The sequence below is a fragment of the Herpailurus yagouaroundi genome, unplaced genomic scaffold, assembly GCF_014898765.1.
Source record: "Herpailurus yagouaroundi ecotype Mexico unplaced genomic scaffold, PumYag 29, whole genome shotgun sequence".
NCBI classification, from domain to species: Eukaryota; Metazoa; Chordata; class Mammalia; order Carnivora; family Felidae; genus Herpailurus; species Herpailurus yagouaroundi.
Window position 1 is genome coordinate 104687520 of NW_024412377.1, and position 23612 is coordinate 104711131.

The window sequence follows — 23612 nt, forward strand, 5'->3', positions numbered from 1 at the left end:
TCATGCGTATCATTAAAATTTCAAATAATACATGAAAGTATAAGCGAGAAGGTAAGCATTACCTCAAATCCTTCAACCTAGAGCTCACCACTGTTAACATTTGGCAAGCATCCTTCCACCTACCCTTCTGTGTACCCTCACTGACACACTTTTATAGAAATGTCATGCAATTCAGTTTAGCAACCATCTACTGTGCTGGGGCATTTGGGATACGGCAGTAAACAAGACTGATAGGGGCCCTGCCCGGAGGAGTTCCACTCCCAGTTTTAACTTAGTGTGGAGTCTAGAAAGATAGAGCTGATGACAAAACCTCATGTGGGTTAGAAGCCTCTCCCTTTTGGGGCGCCTGGGTGGCGCAGTCGGTTAAGCGTCCGACTTCAGCCAGGTCACGATCTCACGGTCCGTGAGTTCGAGCCCCACGTCAGGCTCTGAGCTGATGGCTCAGAGCCTGGAGCCTGTTTCCGATTCTGTGTCTCCCTCTCTCTCTGCCCCTCCCCCGTTCATGCTCTGTCTCTCTCTGTCCCAAAAATAAATAAACGTTGAAAAAAAAAATTAAAAAAAAAAAAAAAAAAAAAAAAGAAGCCTCTCCCTTTAGAGGGCCTTTGCACAAGCTTGTTTCTCTGCTACCCTATTCTCCTATGCTGGGGACAGATAATCATGTCAATAGATGCATAATATATGTAATGGACGTGTTTTTTCTCTTATGAAAAAATCACTGATCCATTTTTTATTGTTAACTAATCACATGAATAGATTTTGAGTGTTTGAAAGTTTTTTCTATTATGAACAGTTATGTAACAAACATTCTTTTTTTTTATTTTTTTTTATTTTTATTTTTTTTTTTTTAATTTTTTTTTTCAACATTTATTTATTTTTGGGACAGAGAGAGACAGAGCATGAATGGGGGAGGGGCAGAGAGAGAGGGAGACACAGAATCGGAAACAGGCTCCAGGCTCTGAGCCATCCGCCCAGAGCCCGATGCGGGGCTCGAACTCACGGACCGCGAGATCGTGACCTGGCTGAAGTCGGACGCTTAACCGACTGCGCCACCCAGGCGCCCCATGTAACAAACATTCTTAACATACGTCGTGACCATTTATCTTAGGATAAATTCCTAAAAGTGGGATTGGTAGATCAAATGTTATACACATTAAACTTTTATTTTTTAAAATGTTTATTTATTTAAATATTCATTTATTTATTTTAATGTTTATTTTTGAGAGAGAGAGAGAGAGAGAGAGAGAGATGGGGAAGGAGCAGAGAGAGAGGGAGACACAGAATCCGAAGCAGGCTCCAGGCTCTGAGCTGTCAGCACAGAGCCCAATGTGGTGCTCATACCCATAGACCACGAGATCATGACCTGAGCCAAAGTTGGACACTTAACCAACTGAGCCATCAGACTCCCCTAAACTTTTAGTTTTAATGTTTATTTATTTTGAGAGGGGAATAGGGGCAGAGAGAGAGGGAGAGAGAATTCTAAACAGGCTCCTCATTGTCAGTGCAGAGCCTGATGCAGGGCTTGATGCAGGGCTTGATCTCAGGAACCATGAGATCATGACCTGAGCAGAAATCAGAAGTTGAATGCTTAACTGACTGAGCCACCCAGGTGCCCCAATACATAAAACTTTTGATATGTGCTACCAGATACACATTGCCCTTCTGAGAATTTCCATCAACACTTTGTAAAGTACCATTTTCCTATACCCTATCTACACTAGGAGTTCTCAGCTTATAAATCCTTTGATCACCTAAAGAAATTTCAGGAGTTTTTTTTTCAACTTGTTTACATTTCAGTTTTCATTTACTTTTATTTGTTACTAGTTCAATAATTTTTCATCCATTTATTCATTCTTTGTATGTCTTCTTTTGTGAACATTCTATTCCTATCCTTTGCCCATTCTTTTTTTTTGTCCTATTGGGTTACTAGTCTTTTTCATATTAATGATTTACGAGTGTTCTTTGTATATTAAGGACACTACCACTTTGCTATACTTATTGCAGATACTTTTTCCGTGTATCATTTGACATTTTGTTTTTCATGTTGTGTTTTTGTCGTGGAGAGGTACAACAACAACAACATAATGTAGTTATATCAAATCACCTTCTGTGGTTTTGTATTTTTATGACATTCTTTTCATCCATTTCTGACTATATTGACTCATTGCTTGTGCCCGGCTGAATCTGAGGCTTCAACGAAGGCCAAATGGCTAAGAATTCATTCTAACAAGACAGAGGCTGCGTAGGCAAAAATGCAAAAACATCAAGAAAATATGTCTGAGATATTTCTGCCCTCTTCCCCTGCCAATTATGGGGTCCCCATGCGGTGGTTCCTGAAGGTCTAAAAGCAGACATATGTAAGATGGCCTTTCCACAAACACACAAAATGAAGAAAACCATCTCTTCTTTGTGAAGAAGGTCCTCTGCCAGTCCCAGTGTGGGCAGTACCAAGGACTGAACTGAGCCTAAGTAACAGAGAGAATGGAAGCAAACTGACGTAGAAGATAAAATCCACGCTGAAGAGCTAATGTATAATAGCCATCATTTGTTAAGTGTCTACTCAGTATCCTCCAATGTCTTACATGATAGATAATCTTGTCCTCATTTTACATATCTTAAAAACTAACCAACAAACAGGCTTATAGGGATGAAATGTTTGATCCAAGGGCATAGAGCTAGTAAGTAGAAGAACTGGGATTTGAACTCTGATCTGAGATGCTTCCAAAGCTAGTATTATTCAGTATTCATCTTGACAGGCATGGCGCTAAGTGCTTTACATATATTAGCTCTTTTAATGTGTCAGCAAGTGTTTGAGGTAAGCATTTCTATTTTAAAGATGAGAACACTGAAGCCTAGAGTGGCTAAGAAGCATGCCCAAGATCATATAACTAACGGGTTGCAGAATCAGGAATTGAACCAAAACATTTTGACTTTGACACCTTTGCTTTTTTCTTCACCCAGATCTTTTCTTTCTTTTTAAATTGTACTTTTAAAAGACAACTTTATTATTTATACTTATTAAATGTTCATGCTTGTTGAAATTTCAAGTAATACACGAAACAAATCCTTGTTGTTTCAACCACTCCATTCTGCCTCCTCACAGTATATGTTCTGAATTAGCAGTCATTCTTGGGAGAACTTAGCACCCTAGATTCACCAGCACGCCCCCCCCCCCCAACTGCCATGCTTTGAAGGTTATGTCCCGGTCTGTTATCTTCTTGAAAATATATTTTTGGATAACTACTAAATGGGGAAAAGGAATAATTTATATAATTACCAAGCAATATTGGTGATGTCAAGTGTGACCAGAGTACCTGGAAAAGTTAATAAGTGAATGATTGTTTAATTACTTAACTACTAATGATTTTCCAGGAATTGAACCATTTGGTTTTGCACCTGAACATTTCCTATTAAGTCAATTGGAAATAACCCGTGAGACAGCAGAATTGTGAACTCCAAAGGTCACTGCATTGGGGTCACCATTATTGATTCCACCGTGGGGTTCCACTAAAACATCTATTGAGATATCGACCAATTATTTTAATGCATCCTTTCTTTTACTAGGCATGAGTAATGTATTGGGCAATCAAAATAAAACTGTGCTTTCCAAATCTTGCTCCCCAAATTGGAACTTTTTTCTCTGATGTGCTTATATTTTCTTTTGATTGGTTCTCTTACTACACAATATTTTCCCCAAACTAGGTCATATATTAAATTTGAGTGTATAAATGAGAAACATCAGATTTCAGACAATCTTTCGATGCATAGAGATCATTTGTATTTGGGCATTTTCCCACCCCCCTTTTCCCAACACACACACACACAGACAATCCACATCACCCCCACAATTTCTCCCTTCCCTCAACTAATTGGTTTTGGGATATTCAGCAAACACTAGGGCATGAATAATTCAATGAGAGTTATTAGAAAGAAACAAAGGTGAGATAATTTTTTTTCCTGGATACAAAGAAAATGTTTCTTATCCTCAGAGTTTCGCCTTTTAGCAGGTGTCAGAATTGCCTGGAGGGCTTGTTAAAACAGGTTCCTGGGGCGCACAGCGAGATTGTGAGATACTCTGATTCGGGGATCTAGGGTGGACTCTAAGCATTTCCATTTCTCACGAGTCGCCTGTGTTGCTGATTGTGGTGGTTTTAAAACATGGACACAGGTTCTTCAACACGTCACCTTCCCTTTGAGCTTTCCTATACCTCGGCTTCTCTACCACCTCCATATTCAGCCAACCTAAAAAGCCTGTGGATTTTACCCTCGGAATATTTCTCACATCTGCTGCTTTCCATGCCCTGACTACCACTGGCCTACACTCTTCATCTCTCACCTGAGCTACTGTAATCATCTCTTTATTCTTCTGCATGTCTCTAATACTGCCCCTGCCTTAAATCCATCTACCACTCTGTAGACAGTGTAATCATCTTATGCTAAAATCAATTCCTTCTTGTCTTTCCTTCCTATAAGGTCCTCATTTGTCTTTTAAAACTCACTTCAGAAATTATCACCTTAAGGGAGCCCTCCTGGAAACCCCTCCAGGGCTAGAGGCTTCTCTTCTGTCTCACGTATCCCCGTGTGTACTTTTAACTTAGTTTATTTTCCATTTATTGAAATTGTGCATGATGGTTTCTTCCATCAGACTGGTAAGACACTTCAGGCAAAAATTATAGCTTCCTGTCTTCCTACCACAACCACCTAAGATAGGAACACAATAGGTTATGCTGAACCAGATGCCATTCATTCATTCAACAAATGTTACTGAGGGACTCTTGATTTCGGCTCAGGTCTCTGAGTTGGGCTCTGCACTGGCAGCACAGAGCCTGCTTAGGATTCTCTCTCTCCCCCCACCTCTCTGCCCCTCCCATACTCATGCTCTTCCCCCTGCCTGAAATAAATAAACATCTAAAAATTTTTTTTAAAAACCCAAAATATTATGAGCACTGTTATGGGCTGAATTGTGTGCCTCCTTCACCTACTCATATATTGAAGTCCTAACTCCCAGCGCCTCAGAACATGACTCAATCTGGAGACAAGATCTTTAAAGAGGGTAATTAAGTGAAAATGAGGCCATTAGGGCGGGCCTACTCCAATATGCCTAGTGTCCTTATAAAAAGAGGGGATTAAGACACATATGCAGAGAAGCCTACCTCAAAACTAAAGATGGAAGTCTCAGAAGAAACCACCTCTACCAACACCTTGATCTCAGACTTCTAGCCTTTAGAAATGTAGAAAGTAAATCTGTGGTTTAAGTCACCCAATACTTGCTATTTGATTATGGCAGCCCTAGCATATCCAAGCACCTGGCCAGTCCTGGGGTGATTTAGCTGAATCCCCCACACAGGGTCTCTGTTCTCATGGAGTTTGCCATATACTGGGTGTTTCTTAGATGCAAATGGTAATTCAGTTCGACACAGTAAATGGGCTCTGCCCGCGCGGCCATAGATGTGCAATGATGGCCCAACCCAATACTGATTTCAAGGGATTTACAGGATAACTGCAGAGACAATGTTTAACATGCATAGTAAAGTGAAGAGACAGTTCAGGACCACCTAAGAATGAGGACAAAAATGTCATTAGGAAGGCCAAAAGAGGGAGGGATTGTTTAGGGCAAAGTATATGTGGAGATCACCTAAACAGATCTCAAGGAGGTAGAACTTCAGATAGGCAAGGCTTAGACTGAGAAAAATGGAGCCTATATTCTGGGAAAAGGACAACATGAACAAAGATACAGAAGTGGTTAGCCTGATGCTTTCGGTGGTAGAGTGTATACTTAGCAAATTATCTGTGGGAGAATAAGGGGAGTTATTACTAGCAATTGCCACTGTTTCTATGTATTTTCTATGTGCCAAGCACTGTGCTAAATGCTTTCTAAATGTTGCCTCATTTAATCTTTTAGGCAAAGCTACAAGTAGATAGTATTATTTTCATCTTACAAGTTAAAGGCCAAGACTTAGGGCAGTAAAATAATTACCTATGGCTATTACAGGTCATTTGTTAAAAGAATAAATGAAAGGATGGCATGTAACAATGATTGGTAAGGAAAGAATGTGATATCTTTTATAAGAAACAATAAAATGAGAATAATTGAAAGTTTACTCTGATGGCCATTTGTAGGGTGATATGGGTCAGTGATTCTCCAACTTGACTGCATGTTAGCATCACCTGGAGAACTTTGAAAGCTCCCAATGCCCACACTGTACCAAGTACACAAGATCTTTACCAGAAACCTCTTCCCTCAAATCCTTCCTCGTGGTCTTCTCCTCTCTCTCACACACACCCACTCCAAACTTACTCCTTCTATCTTTTCTATGTTTCTTGCAGTTATTTTTGATGTATTTTGCCTATTTCTCTATATCAGACTAACTCTCTTTAAAATGTGTCTCCATAGGAGCTTTCCTCTTGTAGCAAATCTACTGAGGACTGTCTATCTCTTCACTGGTAGTACCAGATTAAGAACAAGCAAGTTGGGGCACCTGGGTGGCTTAGTCAGTTGAGCTAACTCTTGGTTTTGACTCCAGTCATGATCTCAGGGTTCCCAGGATAGGGCCCTGTGTCAGGCTGTGCCCTGACAGCACAGGGACTGCTTGGGATTTTCTCCCTCTCTCTCTCTCCCCCCGCTCCCCTGCGCGCGCGCACACACACACACACACACACACACTCTCTCTCTCTCTCTCTCTCTCTCTCTCTCTATCAAAATAAATAAATAAGCTTAAAAAAAAAAAGAACAAGAAAGTCATAGACTTTCTCTAGGTTTTCTCCTAGCTCCTGAGACTATCTATCTATCCACCCTCCACCTATCCACCCATCTCTCCATCCATTTAACTGTAGCACTTGTAAGGCAGGGTAGCTCTGGAATATATTGTAAATATTTAATCCTCTTCTTAATTTATTGATATGTTTGTATAGTTATCCCATCTCCTATATCTATTGTAAACTTCTTTTTGTTTGTCTGCCTATTTCTGCTCCTTTTACCCACTGAATCCCCCAAGTGGTAAGAACCACACCTGTTTTATTTACTCTGAACACCAAGTAGCACAAAGCAGCTTCACAGGGAGTAGTAAATATTTTTTCAAGAAAGATGTCAATATCCTTTCTACCAAAAGAAAGGTTAAGGGACTGCAGAGCCCAGCTGAGCATATTAGCTCTAGCTTTAGTGTGAATTCTAAATTATGATGGAAAATACAGCTGGCAGGGCGCTAGCTGTATGTTTTCTTCTGCCCACCATGGCTGGGCACGATGAGCTGTTCTGTAATCACAGGAGGGGCATGCGTACACAGGTAGGCTCAGGGAGCTTTTTGGTCGGCTTCTGGCACAGTGACTCTGCCTGAATGACTCCCCTTCACTCCATTTCTATTTTCCGACAGGCGACACAATCAAACCTCTTACGCAGCGGTTCCCAGATTCATTAACTCAGGAGTTTGTGCAGACTGAAAATATAAACAGGGTCAAGAAAACTTTAGATAAATTAATAAAAGACAGATCTGATGATTTGTGGTTCAGAAGGGAAAAGGAAGTTAGGGATGTGAGTTATCTCTATGTCTGATAGAGTAGCCTCCCTTAACAAATGTCTTCTTGGCCCTGTCCTCAGGGATGGCCAAACTGCATCTCCTTCTTATTTCAGGGGTAGAGAAATATGGTGAGGTCACTGATTCTACAAGTACCTGGGACTCCATTTCAGTCTGAGACATATGTGAGCAAATGATTCTGCCCTACATGTCACAACCGAATCCCTAGCAAGAAGTGGAGATTTCAGAAAAGCCCAAAGGTGTCTCTTGCTCTGATAGTCCTTAAGTTTTGCTTTCTTTTTTTGGCTTGCAACAGCAGAAATTTATTTTCTCATAGTCATGGAGGCCAGAAGTCTGGAATCAGTCTTTCTGGACAGAAACTGAAGTGTCAGCATGGCTACATCGCTTCATGAGGCTCCAGGCCATATCCATGCCTTATCTCCGAGCTTCTGGTGGCTTCCAGCATTCCTTGGCTTGTGGCCACATCACTGCCATCTCTGCTCCTGTCCTCAGTTGCCTTCTCCTCTGTGTGTCTGTTCTTCCTCTGCCTTTCTTTTTTAAACACTTGGGATGGCACTTAATATCCACCAAGATAACCCAGAGTCATCTTGTCATCTCAAGATGCTTGATTTAAGCACACCTGCAGAAACTTCATCACTCAAGGTAACATTCACAAGTTCCAAAGATTAGGGCCAGGGATTAAGACATGTTAATATAGAGACTATGATGAAAATTTATTTCTCTCATAAAAGGATCCTGGAAATAGGCATCCCAAGGCTGGTAAGGCAGTTGTGCAATGTCAGCAGAGTGATAGTTGTGAAGTAATTGGCCAAATATATTATGAAGCAAATTTCAAATCAGAATTGTATAAATGCCTAATAAAATGTGAAGCAAGGATTCTGTGGTTGATTCTATTAATACCAATAAGAAAAGCATACAGGAGAACCCAAGGGGGCATTTTGAAGAAGATTCCTCAGTTTCTGTGGCTAAGACTCCCATCCAAAGGGATTCTTTATTTAAGAAGGGTGGAAACACAGCTTGCCATCACATCACTTCAATGCTACCTTTTTGGGAAAGTGTAGAGGACAGCTTAAAATTTCTTTTAAAATGTGTTGACTTTAGGCCTCATTATTTTACTTTTCAGAAATGTTCCAGACATTGTAAATAACTTATGCAGAATGAAGGATGACAGGTCAATTAGCTGCCAAATCAAGAATGAGAAACTGGGGGACGTTTGTACTGGAAAATTCCACTTAACCCAAGCAGCCAAGGTCCAGGGAAAGCTGACATTTAGGAGAGGATAAATACAAACAGTGTTTTCCTGGTGCTGTTAATAACGTGGACACCGAAAGAGCAGGCCAGAGAAACTCAACCCAAAACAGACAATGGCAACTTCCTGCCGCTTTAAAAAATAACAATAGCTACAACAAACCCTGGGACGAAGCTCAGGCAGTAACAATAAACAAAAGAGCGGAAATGCGCCTTTGAGACTTGAGATTCCAAATGGCTGTAGCCACTTGTCAAGGATTATTGTGTGACCACTGACCACAAACTATTTCTTTGGCCATCCCACAGTGAGAGCTAAAGAGCATGAGGGCCCCAAGGGTTCTTCTGTGTGAAAGGTGGGGTTGTAGTGCTCAAATGCTCAGGAGGCCTGAACTCCATCGCTAAGCTTGAAAAGCATTATTTTCTGAGCAACTGAATTTCCAAAGGGCGGAGGGCCACAGGGGCTGCTTTGTGTTGGGAGGAAGCGTCCATAACCTTGTCGCTAGTTAAGTAGAGAACAGTTCTTAATAATTTCTAAAATCAGAAAAAAACAAAATGCTAATACTTTGAGGAAATCAACTCAAAACCAGGAATGGCAAATATCTTTAGGGTATTCAATTTAATATATTGGTCATGAATGCTAATGTGATTGAACAGATGTGGATGGGCTGCAACATTATACATTTTGCTCTAGATTTTCACGACCTCGTTCATGGTTTTATTTGAGTGAGTCAGAGTTCTGTATGGGTTTCTTGCAGCCTAAGCACCCCTAAAGCAGGGGTGTGCCCCCTGGCAGGCAAGGCCTGTTGTAGCATTAAAACGGGTTACTGGCTATTGCTGCCAAATATGAGATGATTTTTCCCTAGATGTGGGATAGGCAGTGATAAAACTGCCCAATCTGAGCTTTTTATTCTGAATAAAAAGTGAAAACCACTTAATCATGAAGTAACACAGCATCTTAATAGTGGATTGGACAATTTTATAAAAAAAAAAAAAAGACCCTATGGCATAATGGAAAAGAGAAAACTTGATGCCATTGCTGGTAATTATGGTTCAGAGGGAGAAGCAGGGAATAGGCTGAGAGATGCTAAATGTCAAGGTTAGGGATGATAGTTACTCTTTTGAATTATATTTATCTTTAAGGCTTTTCTCTTTAGAATTTTTTTGAAGCTGATAACATCAATTTAAACTCTAGGCATACAAACAAAATTTTATGAAATTCAGGCTCCTATTAAACCCCCTGTTATTTATTTTTACATATGCTAGGAAGGGATAGAGTGGAGGATGGAAGTTGCTTACGTTTAGATCTCAAGTTCAGCAGGGTATCTACTTAAAGTCAACTAAAATTGAACAAGGTCACATGGATTTCCCTGGCTAATTTTTATTTTTAACTGCTTTGTCAAGGTTGAAATAGAACAACTGCATGTATTTAAAAGTGCACAATTTTGATGAATTTTGACATATTTATATACTTATGAGACTATCATTATAATTGTGATAGTAAACATAGCCATTATCCCTAGAAGTTTGGGTCCTTTTATAATCCCTTCCTCTTTCGCTTCCACAGTCCACATCCTATCTCCAGATAATCTCTGAGATTGGTTAGTGTTTTCTAGAATCTTATATAAACAGAGTTGTATACTATGAATTCTGTTTTGCCCGGCTTATTTCCCACGGCATAAGACTTTTGAAATTCACCCATATTGTTGTATGCATTAATCGTTTATTCCATTCTATTCCAGGCAGTATTACATTATATGAATACAACAAAATTTGTTTATGCAAGTATTACATTGTATGGATATAACAAAATTTATCCCCCTGTTAGTAGACATTTGGGTTGTTTGCAATTTTGGGCAATTACAAATACAGATTTTAAGAACATTCATGTAAAAATTATTGCATGGATGCAGTTTTCTTACTTTTTTTTTTCCTTTTCTCATCGTTATTTGTATTAACCTGAATGGAAAAGCTGGAAAGTATGATAGGTATATGTTTAATTTTTTAAAATTTTGATGTTGTATTTTCCCTTCATTGGATTCAGAATATTTAAAATTTTCTCTTGAGAGTTGTTTGACTCATGTGTTATTTAGAAGTATGTTATTTAATTTCTAAATATTTGTGAATTTTCCAGATACCATTCTGTTTTTGATTTCTAGCTAATCTTGCTTTGTTCAAAATATATGTGATGTAATTTCTATTCTTTTGGATTTGTTAAGGTTTGCTTTATGGCACAGAATATGGTCTATCTTGATGAATATTCATGTGCACTTGAGAAGGATGTGTATTCTGCTGTTGTTGGTTGGAGTATCTGTAAATGGCTGGTAAAGTGTGTTGATTATGTTGCTAGGTGTTCTATATCTTATTTTCTGTTCATTTTCCCTATCGATGATTGAAAGACAAGGGGTGAAACTTCAGATATCACTGTGGATTTGTGTACTTATCCTTTCATTTAAAATCCTGTTCCTAGGTAGATTCATATTTAGGATTGTTATGTCTTTGTGGAGAATTGACTCCTTTATCATTATTTATTGTCCCAGTTTATCCACTGAAATATTTCTCTTTCCTTTTTTTAAAGTTTGTTTCTTTATTTTCAGAAAGAGAGACTGTGCGAGTGGGGGTGGGAGTAGGCAGAGAGAGAAGAGAGTTCCAAAGCAGGGCTGGATCTTACAAACCATAAGCTCATAACCTGAGCCTAAACCAAGAGTCAGATACCCAACCAACCGAGTCACCCAGGTGTCCCCGTATTTCTCACTCTTAAGTCTTTTTTTTTTTTGGATATCAATATAGCTTTTCTGACTTTCTTTTTTTTGGTGTTTGCATGCCACATCTATGTCCATTTTCTTACTTTTACTTTAGGTATTAATTTATAGTTGACAAATTATAATTTATTGATAAGTTCATTTAAAGGTGATTTTTTTTTTGTAGATAGCATATAGTTGGGTCTTATTTTTATTTTTATCTAATTGGATAATTTCTGTCTTTTTATTGATGTGCTTATATAGTGTATATTTAATGTAATTATATTGATGTAGTTAGTTTCAAATCTACCATTTAAAAATTTTTGTTAAGGTTTATTCATTTGTGAGATTCAGAGAGAGATAAAGTGTGAGTGAGGGAGGGGCAGAGAGAGGGAGACACAGAATCTGAAGCAGGATCCAGGCTCTGAACTATCAGCACAGAGCCCAACGTGGGGCTTGAACTCATGAACCGTGAAATCATGACCTGAGTCGAAGTTGGATGCTTAACTGACTATGCCACTCAGGCACCCCTAAATCTACCACTTACATTAAATTAAAAATAATGAAAATTAATTTTACACTTACCTTCATTTATTCGATTTTCAGTGCCCTCCATTCTCCTTGGCTCTTTTTTGTTTTGTTTTGTTTTGTTTTGACATGTGTATAGCCCTGTGATCTCTGGCGTTCTCTCTTCATAGAACTGTCTCTTCTCTGGCATTCCGTCCTATAACCTGTTACTGCTTTCATCTCCCTGGGTCATCAGGTCTGTGTCTTCCATTCAGGGAGCCACCAAGTTCCACCTGTGCTCTCCGTCTTTCAACCAGGACCTGTCGATGAAGCAACTGTAGGATTCACCTCATTTGTTTCCTGCCTCTCAAGGACTACTGTCGTTTGTTGCCTGATGTCTAATACCTTGAAGATCACTGTTTCACATATTTTGTCCAGCTTTTTATGTTGTTTCATGAATGAGGGTATGTCTAGTGCAGTGTTTCATGGGTTTTGAATCTCTGCTATTGGATACAAACATCTTTAGTTAAGTCTTCTTTAATTTTTCTTTTTTAACGTTTATTTATTTTTGAGACAGAGAGAGACAGAGCATGAACGGGGGAGGGTCAGAGAGAGGGAGACACAGAATCTGAAACAGGCTCCAGGCTCTGAGCTGTCAGCACAGAGCCCGACGCGGGGCTCGAACTCACAGACCGTGAGATCATGACCTCAGCCGAAGTCCGACGCTTAACCGACCGAGCCACCCAGGTGCCCCAAGTCTTCTTTAGTGTTATTGAAGATTGTTAAGTAAAATGAGTCATTTATCATTTTGGAATGTTCCGCTTTATCCTTGGTTGTGTGCCTTATTTGGAAGCCTGCTTTGTCTGACCCTGATAGAATCACTCCAAATTTCTTATGATTAGTATCCACGTGGTATATCTTTTTCCAATCTTTACCTTTTGACCCTTCCCATTTGCACACACATGTACACATGGGTGTTTATGTGTCTGTGTGTTTTATTTTGGAAGATAACTCTTGCTTTTTTATTCATTTGCATAATTTTGCTTTTAATTGAAATTACTTAGACTAGTCTTTTCCTGCAGACCTTTCTCTGATGATGGAAATGTTTTAAATTATCTGTCCAATATGTTAGCCATTAATCAGTTGGCTACCGAGCATTTGAATCATTGCTAGTGTGACTGGGGAGCTAAGTAGATTATTTTAGTAAATTTTTAACTAATATTAGGAGCTCCACATGGCCTGTGGTTAGTGTATTGGACAGCAGGAGTTTAGAGCATCTACATTTAAGGTAATTATTGATATATTTGGGTTTGAGCTTATGATGTTGTTACTTGTTTTATATTTTTTGTATTTTCCATCCCTCTGTTCCATTTTTTTCCTCTTTATTTTGTGTTTAATATATTTATTATCTTGGCTTTTTAGCTATATCTTTTGTTTTGTTTTGGTGTGTGTGTTTGCTCTAAAGTTTCTCATAATCCTCTCCAATGATCAGAATCTACCTTTAAATGATACCCTGTTTCCTCATATACAAGAACAGTACAAATATACTTCCATTGCTTCCTCCATCCTTTGTGCTGTTGTTACGCATTTTACTTCTACTTGTATTACAGACCGTACAATACATTGTCATTATTTTTGCTTTTAACAGCCAATTATCTCTTAAGGAATTTGTTTTAAATGCAAACTGGGAAGTGTAATATATTTTTGTTTTATTTTCATTTTTTAAAAAATGCTTTTATTTTTGTTACAGTATAGTTAACATGCGGTGTTATATTCCTTTCAAGGGTACCACGTGGTTCTTGTGTACAGTTTTCATCTTTCCACTAAAGTTAGCCTTTAACCTGCATGTTTTTCCCTTTTTCATGATTACTATTGACATTTTAATCAGGATGTTATATTTTTCTGCTATTTATTTTATGTTTATCCTACGTATTCTTTGTTTCCTTTCTTCCTTTTGCTGTTTTCTTTTCAAGTAGGTACTTTTTGTGATTCCCTTTTATTTTCTTGACTGTGTTTTAACTCTAATTCTTTGCTTGGTTCTGGAAACAGTTGCTTTAGCCTACAGAACACTTAAATAGTTAACTCAGCACAGTGAAGTTACAGTTAACTGTGTCCAATCTACCTTCAAGTAACATCGTACTGGGTCACATATAATAATAGAAACTTACAATAATATATTTCCAGTTCTCACCTTACAGCCTTTATGCTGTAGTTGTCAAACCTTTTACTTTTCTTTGTATTATAAATCTCACCCTGCATCATCGTTATTTTTCCTTTAAGTCAGAGATTGACAAACTAAAGTCCAGCCTGCCCTCTGTTTCGGTAAATGAAGTTTTACGGTATCACAGCTGTACCAATTCATTTACATGCTTTCTTAATGGGGGCTTTCATGATACAACTGCAGAGCTGAGTAGTGCCACAAAGACTGTATGGCCTGCATTATCTAAAATATGTACTCTCTTACCTTTTCCAGAAAAAAGTTTACCATTCCCTGTTTTAAATGGCCAATTATTGTTTAAAGACCTTCCTATAATAAGTAAATGATCAATATTTGGCCATGTAGTCACCATTTCTCATGTTTCTTCTTTTGTACAGATAGATATTTCTATCTGCTATCATTTTCCCTGTGACTGAAAGATTTCTTTCTTATAACATTTCTTTTTGTGTCAGCATGATGGTGATGGAATCTTTCAACTGTGGTGTATGTAAAAAAAAATATTTATTTCACCTTTGTTTTGTTTTTTTTTTTTAATTTTTTTTCAATGTTTTTTATTTATTTTTGGGACAGAGAGAGACAGAGCATGAACGGGGGAGGGGCAGAGAGAGAGGGAGACACAGAATCGGAAACAGGCTCCAGGCTCTGAGCCATCAGCCCAGAGCCTGACGCGGGGCTCGAACTCACGGACCGCGAGATCGTGACCTGGCTGAAGTCGGACGCTTAACCGACTGCGCCACCCAGGCGCCCCTATTTCACCTTTGTTTTAAATGGATATTTAAAAAACAGATATTTTTGCTGAGTGTAGAATTCTATGTTGATAATTTTTTAGTACTATATAGGTGTTGCTTATTTGCATTGGTTTTGATGAGAAATATAGTTTCATTCTTGTTCTTCTGTACATATTATGATCTTCTTTTGTAGCTGCTTTTAAGATTTTCTTTTTATCACTGTAGTTAAGAAATTTGAATGTGATGTGTATTGGGGTAGTTTTCTTCATATTTCTTGTGCTTGAGGTTCGTTGAGCTTTCTTGGATCTGTGGGTCTATAGTTTCCAACAAATTTGGAAGTTTGTGAGCTCTGATTTCATAAGTTCATTCTGTTCCCCTTTGAGGATTCCAATTATATACATGTTGGGCACTTTCAAGTTGCCCAGATCTCATGAATGTTTTGTTTAATTGTTTATTTTTATTCTTTTTTTCTGTGTATTTTATTTTGAATAGTGTCCCTTACTATGTCTTCCAGTTTACCGATATTTTCTTCTGCAATATCTAAAATGACATTAACTCCACATAGTGTGTTTTTGATCTCTGAAAGATCATTGTGTGTCTTTTAAAAATATTATATATATTCCATATTTTTACTTAGTATGGTCAATTTTCCCTGTAGCATTTTGGTCACATGGAATATAGATGTAATAACTATAATAAGGTCTTTGTCCATAATTCTATCATTGCTGTCAGTTCTGAGTTGGTTTTGATTGTTTAATTTATCTCTTCATTACAGGTCACCTATTCCTGCTGATTTTCAAGTGTGGTAATTTCTTAAATTAAATGCCAGACATTGTGATTTTTACCTTTTTGGCTGCTATATATTTTTGTGTTCCTATAGGTATTCTAGAGTTTTGTTCTGGGATATGGTTAAGTCATCAGAAAAAAGTTTGGTGCTTTTGAGTCTTGCTTGTAAACTTTGTTAATCTGGATGAGGGAAACATTTAATGGAGGGCTAGTTTTACCCCACTACTAAAGTGAGACCCTTCTGAGTACTTCTGTTTGGCAGGATCCCGATGGCCTCCATATTTTTGACCCCTGCTGTTACTCTTATTATTAAGCTGCAATACATGGGAAAAGAGGTTTTGCAGATATAATTGTTACTAATAAGTTGAGTTTAAGATAGAGATATGATGATCCAGGTAGACCTAACCTCTATGAGCTTTTTTAAAGCAGACACTTCTTGGGGTGGCTGGGTGGCTCAGTCAGTTAAGCATCGACTTCTGCTCAGGTCATGATCTCGCAGTCTGTGGGTTTGAGCCCCATGTGGGGCTCTGTGCTAACAGCTCAGAGCCTTGAGTCTGCTTCAGATTCTGTGTCTCCCTCCCCCTCTGCCCCTCCCTCGCTGTGCTCTCTCTCTCTCTCTCTCAAAAATACACATTAAAAAAAATAAAAATCTTTCTCAGAGGTCATTGTTTTTTGTTGCCTCATGTCCTGTGTTTTGGAAGCCATTGGTTTATATATTTTGTCTAACTTTTTATTGTTTCAGGAGTGAGGGTAAATTTATTTTCTGGTACTTCATCTTGATCAGAAGCAAAGGTTCTCAGTTAAATACACTTGGGATCGGGCACTGTTTAAATCCAAGGTTGGAGGCTAAAATTCTCAAAACTGCCCACCCTGTGGATGATGGGGGGTATTACCATCCTCTGTGTTATAGATTGAGGATACCATGTTAATTATAACAATCCACCAATACTTTTTATGTGGATGTAGTTTAAAATATTAAAACAAAAAGTCTAGTAAAGTCAACTGAGTTCTGAAAGAGAAGCAGGATAGGTTGTCTGAAACTGTTGGTTTCTTCACAGTTCAATTTTCCTATCCCATTTTAGGAGTCAGGTTGATTTCCAATTTCAAGAGTGGGGATCTGCAGTGATCTGATCTCCCTCCATGCTCACTGAGTCCTTTATTATTCTTCTAGTAATATCAGCTCGTAGTTGAAAAAGGGGTTCCTCAATCTTGGCATCACAAACCATTCTTCAGATTCTCCAGAAGGCATTTCCTTGGATTTCCTTGGATATCATTCTCTTCTTTACTCATGAGTTTCTGCAGCCAGGTGCCACAGGGTCTGGAGGTGGGTGTGAGAAGGGGAAATGGTTGTGATGAAACAGTCCTGATGGTTGAAACGTATGAGCTACTTTAGGGGCTTTATTTTGTGTCACGGTGATGAGCAGCTTCCTCCCCTGTTCCAGGGACAGGCAGCGAGTCCTTGCTCTGCCTGGCTGCTGCAGCTTTCTCTAGCTTACCTGCAGTGCAGCCTTCTGAATCCGGGTCTGTGTGTGTTTGAGGGCGGGGGAGATTCTTGTGTACTTGCTTTGAAGAAAAAAAAAGTCATGGCTACTAATGCTTTCCATAAGTAACGCTGCTATTTTCACATAGAAACAAATGTTTTCAAAAGAAATAGCTTTTATAGAACTGGCCACACCATAGAACTTTAGGCTTAGGGTGGAATTAAAGAGGCCAAAGCCACAGCATTCAAGTGTATAAATAGGTGAGAGAACCATGTAGGTATTGTGGAATAAGTTTGTTAAATCTAAATATATTCTTTAAAGGGTGGTTTTCAAATTTTAACATGCATGTAAATCACATGGGAAACTTATTAAAATACAGATTCTGATTCTGGAGGTCTGGTGTGGGGCCTGAGAGTCTCCAGTTCTCACAAGCCTCCAGATGATGCCTATGTTGCTGGTTTGGGGACCACACTTTGAGTAGCAAAGTTCTGAAGGAATATATTCAGGAGTAAATATATGAGAAAAACAGAAATAACAGTTACAATTGGTGTTGTTTTGTTTAGTCAATACCTAAAGGCCTATCTCTCGTGTGTAATAAACTATAGTCAGTGATATGGGAAAAGGGAGAATCGGAATAAAGCCTCTCCCTATAGACATTAGAAAATAGAGGTTTAAAATATATATAAAGCATTAGACTGTAAGTAGCATAGTACAGTACCTAGTGGTTAAAGATACCTGGGCTTGAATCCTAGTCTGTGAAAAATTAATGAAATTACTTAACCACTGTGTAGATCAATTTTCTCATTTGTGAATGAAAAAAAGAGGGTAATGATAGCACCTATAGCCTAGGCATGTTGCAAGGGTTAAATGAGTCGATGCCTATAAAGACACTTAGAACAGTGACTGGTACATTGAAAGGACCAAAAATTGCTTTTTAATACAAGCTGAAAGGTGAGAAAAGTTATAAAAAGAATTTAGATAAAGTATGAAGTTCAGTCCCAACCAATGGTTGGTGACCATTTCTTTCCAATCCCGCATCTAGAAATAGACAGTTTTTTGTTCTGTCAAATACCAGGCAGATATAGAGGGAATTGGTTTTCTCTGCTATATAGGGAGAGATGGGAAAGGAATTTAGAAAAAAGACGTGAAAACGTTTTCATCAATGTTGCTTTGTATTTCTGATATTCGTTCTTTTCTTCCATAAACCCGGAAGAATTGGGTTTGAACTTTGGCTACGCTACTTATTACCTGAAATAATGATATATTTATTAATTTGTCTGTGCCTCAGTAGCCTTATCTGTAGAATGGAGATAACAATGTCCGTGTGATGGTATAGCTGTGAAAATTAAAAGTAAAAATGTGGTAGGTTGAATAATGGCCCCCAAAAGATATCCAGGCCCTTGTCCCGGGAAATAGTGCATGCTGTCTTAGATGGCAAAAGAGATTTTGCAGATATGATTAAGAATTTTGAGATAGAGAAATTATTCTGGGTTATCTGGGTGAACCCAATACAATTATAAGTGCCCTTGTAAGAGGAGGGCCAAACAAGATTTGACACAGAAGAAGGCAATGTGACCACTGATACCACGTGGCTGGCTTTAAAGATGGTAAGAAGGGGTCATGAGCCAAGGAGTACAGGCAATACAGCTCTAGAAGGTGGAAAAATGAAGAAAACAGATTCTCCTCTAGAGCCTGCTGAGAGAGTATGGTACAGAGGGAGTAAGGCCAATACCTTGCTTTTGCCATCATGAAACTAATTTCGGACTTCTGACCTCCAAAATTGCAAGAGAGTAAATGTGCATTGTTTAAAGCTTCCAGCGCTGTGGTGATTTGTTACAGCTGTCACAGGAAACAAATACAAACATTATGAAAAGCAGCCACGGAGTACTTCCCAAATGTTGTTTTTCATCCCTTCCCTAATTAGAGAGCCATCGCTAGCTTAAAAAATCTTTAAGTTAAGGCCCTCGTAACAGTCTTAGTTTTCCCCGAAGAAGTCTAAAGCCATGAAATATACCCTCTTTGTCTATAGGATTACATTGTAAATGAAGCAGTCCTCGTGGTTCTCCAAAAGGATATTAAGAAATTTGGGAACTACACTGTTCGCGGAAAGAAGTCACAAGACTAGGTGACCAGAAGTACCAAGTGAAAACACTTGTGGTTTTCACGTTGCCCCAGCAGGGTGTTTGTCCTGTGGTCTGAATCAAGTCATATGGATCCTGCCAGAAATTTCAGAAGCTTCAGAACACAAAGATCTAGTTATTTCAGAAGAGAACGTCAGAAGGGAGGAAAAAAAGGAAGGGATAATGATCTGTGAAGTGACTGAAAAGCATCGCTTATGTATCCTTTCAAATTTCAATTTGGAGTCTAAACACATTGTGTTTGGTTCCGTTTCTCTAAGTTGATGTTGACAAGCTTTTGATGTTTGAGTCAAGGAGAAAGGTTTGTGAAAAAGCTAATTTTTAGTCTTCTCGAAACCCATCACTAGTTCAGTCGTACAATATTAAGCCCATGGACCCTTAAATCTCCGAGAAAAATGTTCAAAAAAGCTTAGTGATTCCATTAATCGTAAAATAGAAGGATTTTTTTCTTCTCTCTCTGCATACTACTTCTCCACCCTTAGACACAGGAACACACCCAGACCAGTCTGACACTTAAGGAGAACAAATAGAGTCAAGTCAGCAATCAACATCAGCCTTCGTGTGTTCTCACACTACCTACTCCCTTTGATCTTCCATACTCTACTAGCTGATGTGTTAAAGGGATGATCTGAGTTCCTAGCACAAAGGTTTGTGATTATTCATTCATTTAAGTATTTTTGAGACTCTACCATGTCGCCATGTTAACTTGAAGTAACACGTAATTAGACACATTAGATTTGCCAAGACTTAACAGAGTGTTCAAAGCCTCCATAAAAACATGGCACATGATAACCATTTTAGTTAGCCTGGCAAGTAGCCTGGGCACCCTTTGAAAACTCCAGCCTTTAATTTTGAGGGCCCAGAAGTTGATCCTTAAATGAGATATTTATGGCAGCATTTGGGAAAATGTGACGTGCTATGTAAATGTTAGATAATCCTTATAATAATTGCAACAACCACATCCCACTAGAAAACATTTGGAAGACAGTCTGTACAGTGGAGGTTCATGTAGTCATGTAAAGCTTCTCTCCAAATGGATTCTTCCTCTATAAAAGGGTGTAGACCATTCCTGACTTCTGGTCTCCACATAGAAAAGAAGACTCTTACTCATGCTGGAACTGCATTGAGTGTGCCTCCTGAGCGAATCGTTCCAAACCCGACAGTAAGTTTGAGTCCTGGTTCCTGTATGCAGTATCACATAAACCAGGTGATGCAAATGGCGGGTTTTACCTTTCTTCCTTCTCTCTTGTACTTTTTCCTCTTGTATTCTCTCCAGCCAGCCCTTTTGTTCCCCCAGGCCACCAATATCCCAAATCGAATCCCTCATTCTAAGGGTCACAGTTACACTACTCTTAACACCATCATGAATCAGGAAGGAGAAAACATGCTGTTTTGAGTGTTACAAATAGGCGTCGTGAAGTTCATGCAGAAAGACACATCCGTGGGTCTCAGTTTAGAGAAGAAAACTGGGGCCAAATCAAGGAGGACCTTGTGTGCTGGAGGAAGGCATTTCAACTTCATTCTGAAACTAGAGGTTGTTCTTTGAAGAGATTTTAAATAGATTATTGTACGATTAGATTTGCCTGGGAGATAGAGTATTCTAAAAGCAGTGCAGAGGACAGATGAGCCTTCTACAGGGCTGTGTGTTGGGTGGGGTGAGGTGGTCAGTATGATGAGGGCAGGCTTGGGGGCAGACAGACTCATGAGGAAGGTATGGTGGTGGTGCAGGCAAACGGTGGTAAGACTGACTTAAAACAATTACAAGGGGAACGGAGTAAAAGGAATTAGATGGGTAAGTGGTGGCATTAAGATGATGGTATCTGTAGGAAATACATGCAAAGTACATGAAAGTGGGAGTCCAGGCATCAAACAGAAGAATAGGCAGGCAGATGAGAGAGCTAGGTAAAAACAAAACAAAACAAAACAAAACAAAACAAACTTCCACATTCCTCCAAATGGAAATAATAGTTCTTCCTCGACTAAATTGTTATTGTTTGTACTTCATTATGGCCCTTAAGATACTCTACTTTATAGTTTGTTGTTTTTTTTAATCAATGTACTTTAGCCTGCTACTGAGTGGTAAATTTCTACGGCACAGAGACTGTTAGTCGTCTTTGTGTTACACACCTGAAATGTCTCATTCTATGCCCTAGAGTAAAGAAGCACTAAGTGTGGTGAAAGAATGAAAGAATGAATTAAATTTTACAGGACAGCGTGGTTTGTGAAGTACTTTTAAATGTATAAGTCATTCAATACTTGCAATATCTTTGGGAAAAGTAGGTATGGCAGTTGCTATTATTCCCATTTTTCAGATGAGAAAACCTATGGTCAGAAACATTAATATAATATAGCTAATAATCGGCAGAGCGGGGTGAATACATTTGGTCTGGCATCTACCACTCAGCTACACTGTGTTTCATAAATGTCTCAGGGTCTTCTCTCACAACTGTTTGTTCTTAATAAACTAGCTAGCAGATTTTCTGGCCATGACCATGTTAAGTACCACAAGAACAAAGATGGAAAAGAATGGAGTGGGATGTCAAAGACAAACCCACTGAGTAAGTGATAGAGTGCTTAGCAACAGGCAAAAAAGCAGGAAAACCAAATGGGTCAGTAACGCCTGTTGATACTCAACATCATTCTCTTCCTTCCAAACTCTCTCCTATGTGCAAGCACTGAAAGGCTGGAAACTCTGTTTCCTTTTACTGGAAGGATTTAGGTTTTGATTTTACCAAAGAGAGGTGTTCCCACAAGATGGAGAATGTGGAAAGGGAGAGGCCATTTTCTAGCCACAGTATGGGCAGGCATACGGTTTTCCTGAGGATTTCCAGATAACCCCCTGAGAATCACCTGCTCTTGTACCACAGTCAGCTAAGGTCATGGGTACCAGTCTCCCATGAAGCCTTCATTTCCTGAGTTAGCAAATGCTAGCAGTGGTATCCCTGTTCATCACACCACCTAGCCTTCCAATGCTTGCGTAAGTTGCTGAATCCTTATATTAAATCCCTTTATGCTTTAAATATCGAGAGTGGTTCTGCTTTCTTGATTCATGCACCCTACAAAGAAGATACAAGTATTAAAAGAGTGTTGCAAGATGAAATCATGTAGTTGAGAAGCAAATATCCCTGTTGGCTCATCCACCTTTAGAGCATTCTTACAATACAACATAGTCCTTTATTTGAGAATACAGAGGAGTGGATCATAGATCGACAAGTACTTTGACTCACAGTGGTTTGAACGCAAACTTTCAATAGCTTGATGGTGGGGCTTGATATTTAGAACATTTAGTTTCCCAGAACACTTGACTCTTCAGATGAGCCCATTCCCCCCAAACCCTGGCAGAAAACTAAAGTTTTAACATGGGTAATATGGAGTTTCACAATGGCCATGTGCAGGAATGAAAGATTGCCAAACTTGAAATTTCATGTATAGTCATGTTCAGATGGGTTGCTGATAGATGGATTAAAAAAAAAAAAAGATTTTTCCAGTAACCCATGGGTTGATGGAAAGATATTCAAATAGGCTGGTATTAGAGTGCCAAAAATTTCCATGCATTCCTTTGGGATTTTTTTGTTGTTGTTGTTGTTCAAATAAGTAAAATGAAGTTCTTAATGCCTGGAAAAAAATATCCAACAATATGACCTTACTTTTCATCAATATTGTTACTGTCCTTTGCTTTTCTAAATTCTTCTGGTTAATGCAGATAATAAAAGCCTTGTCAGCCATTCAGCTACGGTGATGACCTTTCTCTCAAATGAGCATTTCCTATTCATTTGCTGCTTTGTGCTAATTTTCTAGGCTAGACAGCATAGTTGCAAATACAGAACACGCTGGCTTTGGTTCAGTTCTTAATATCTTGGTGAGGGAGGAGGGGAACAGCTCACCTTTTTCTCAGGTCACTGGATTGCTGCCTTTTATAGTGCTGGGCAGGCTGAGTTATTCAATAACTACTGGGCATTTCCACTGCTCTCCTAAGGCACGTAGGCAATTTTGGTGTTTCAGAAACTTATTTCCTCACAAATATATTTGACGCTGAATCAAACCTTGATGAGCCAAATTTAATTTTTCCAAACTTTAGGGATGGGTAAACCTGGCCTTGTGTTCAGTTCACTGAATATCTCACAACTATTTTTCAAATGTCCTGGGTTTGGCCAAAACCAAATATACTTTGCCAAACATTTTACTTAATTTAATAATAATAAAAAAAAAACCCCATCTGTATTCTAATGAAAATTTAAT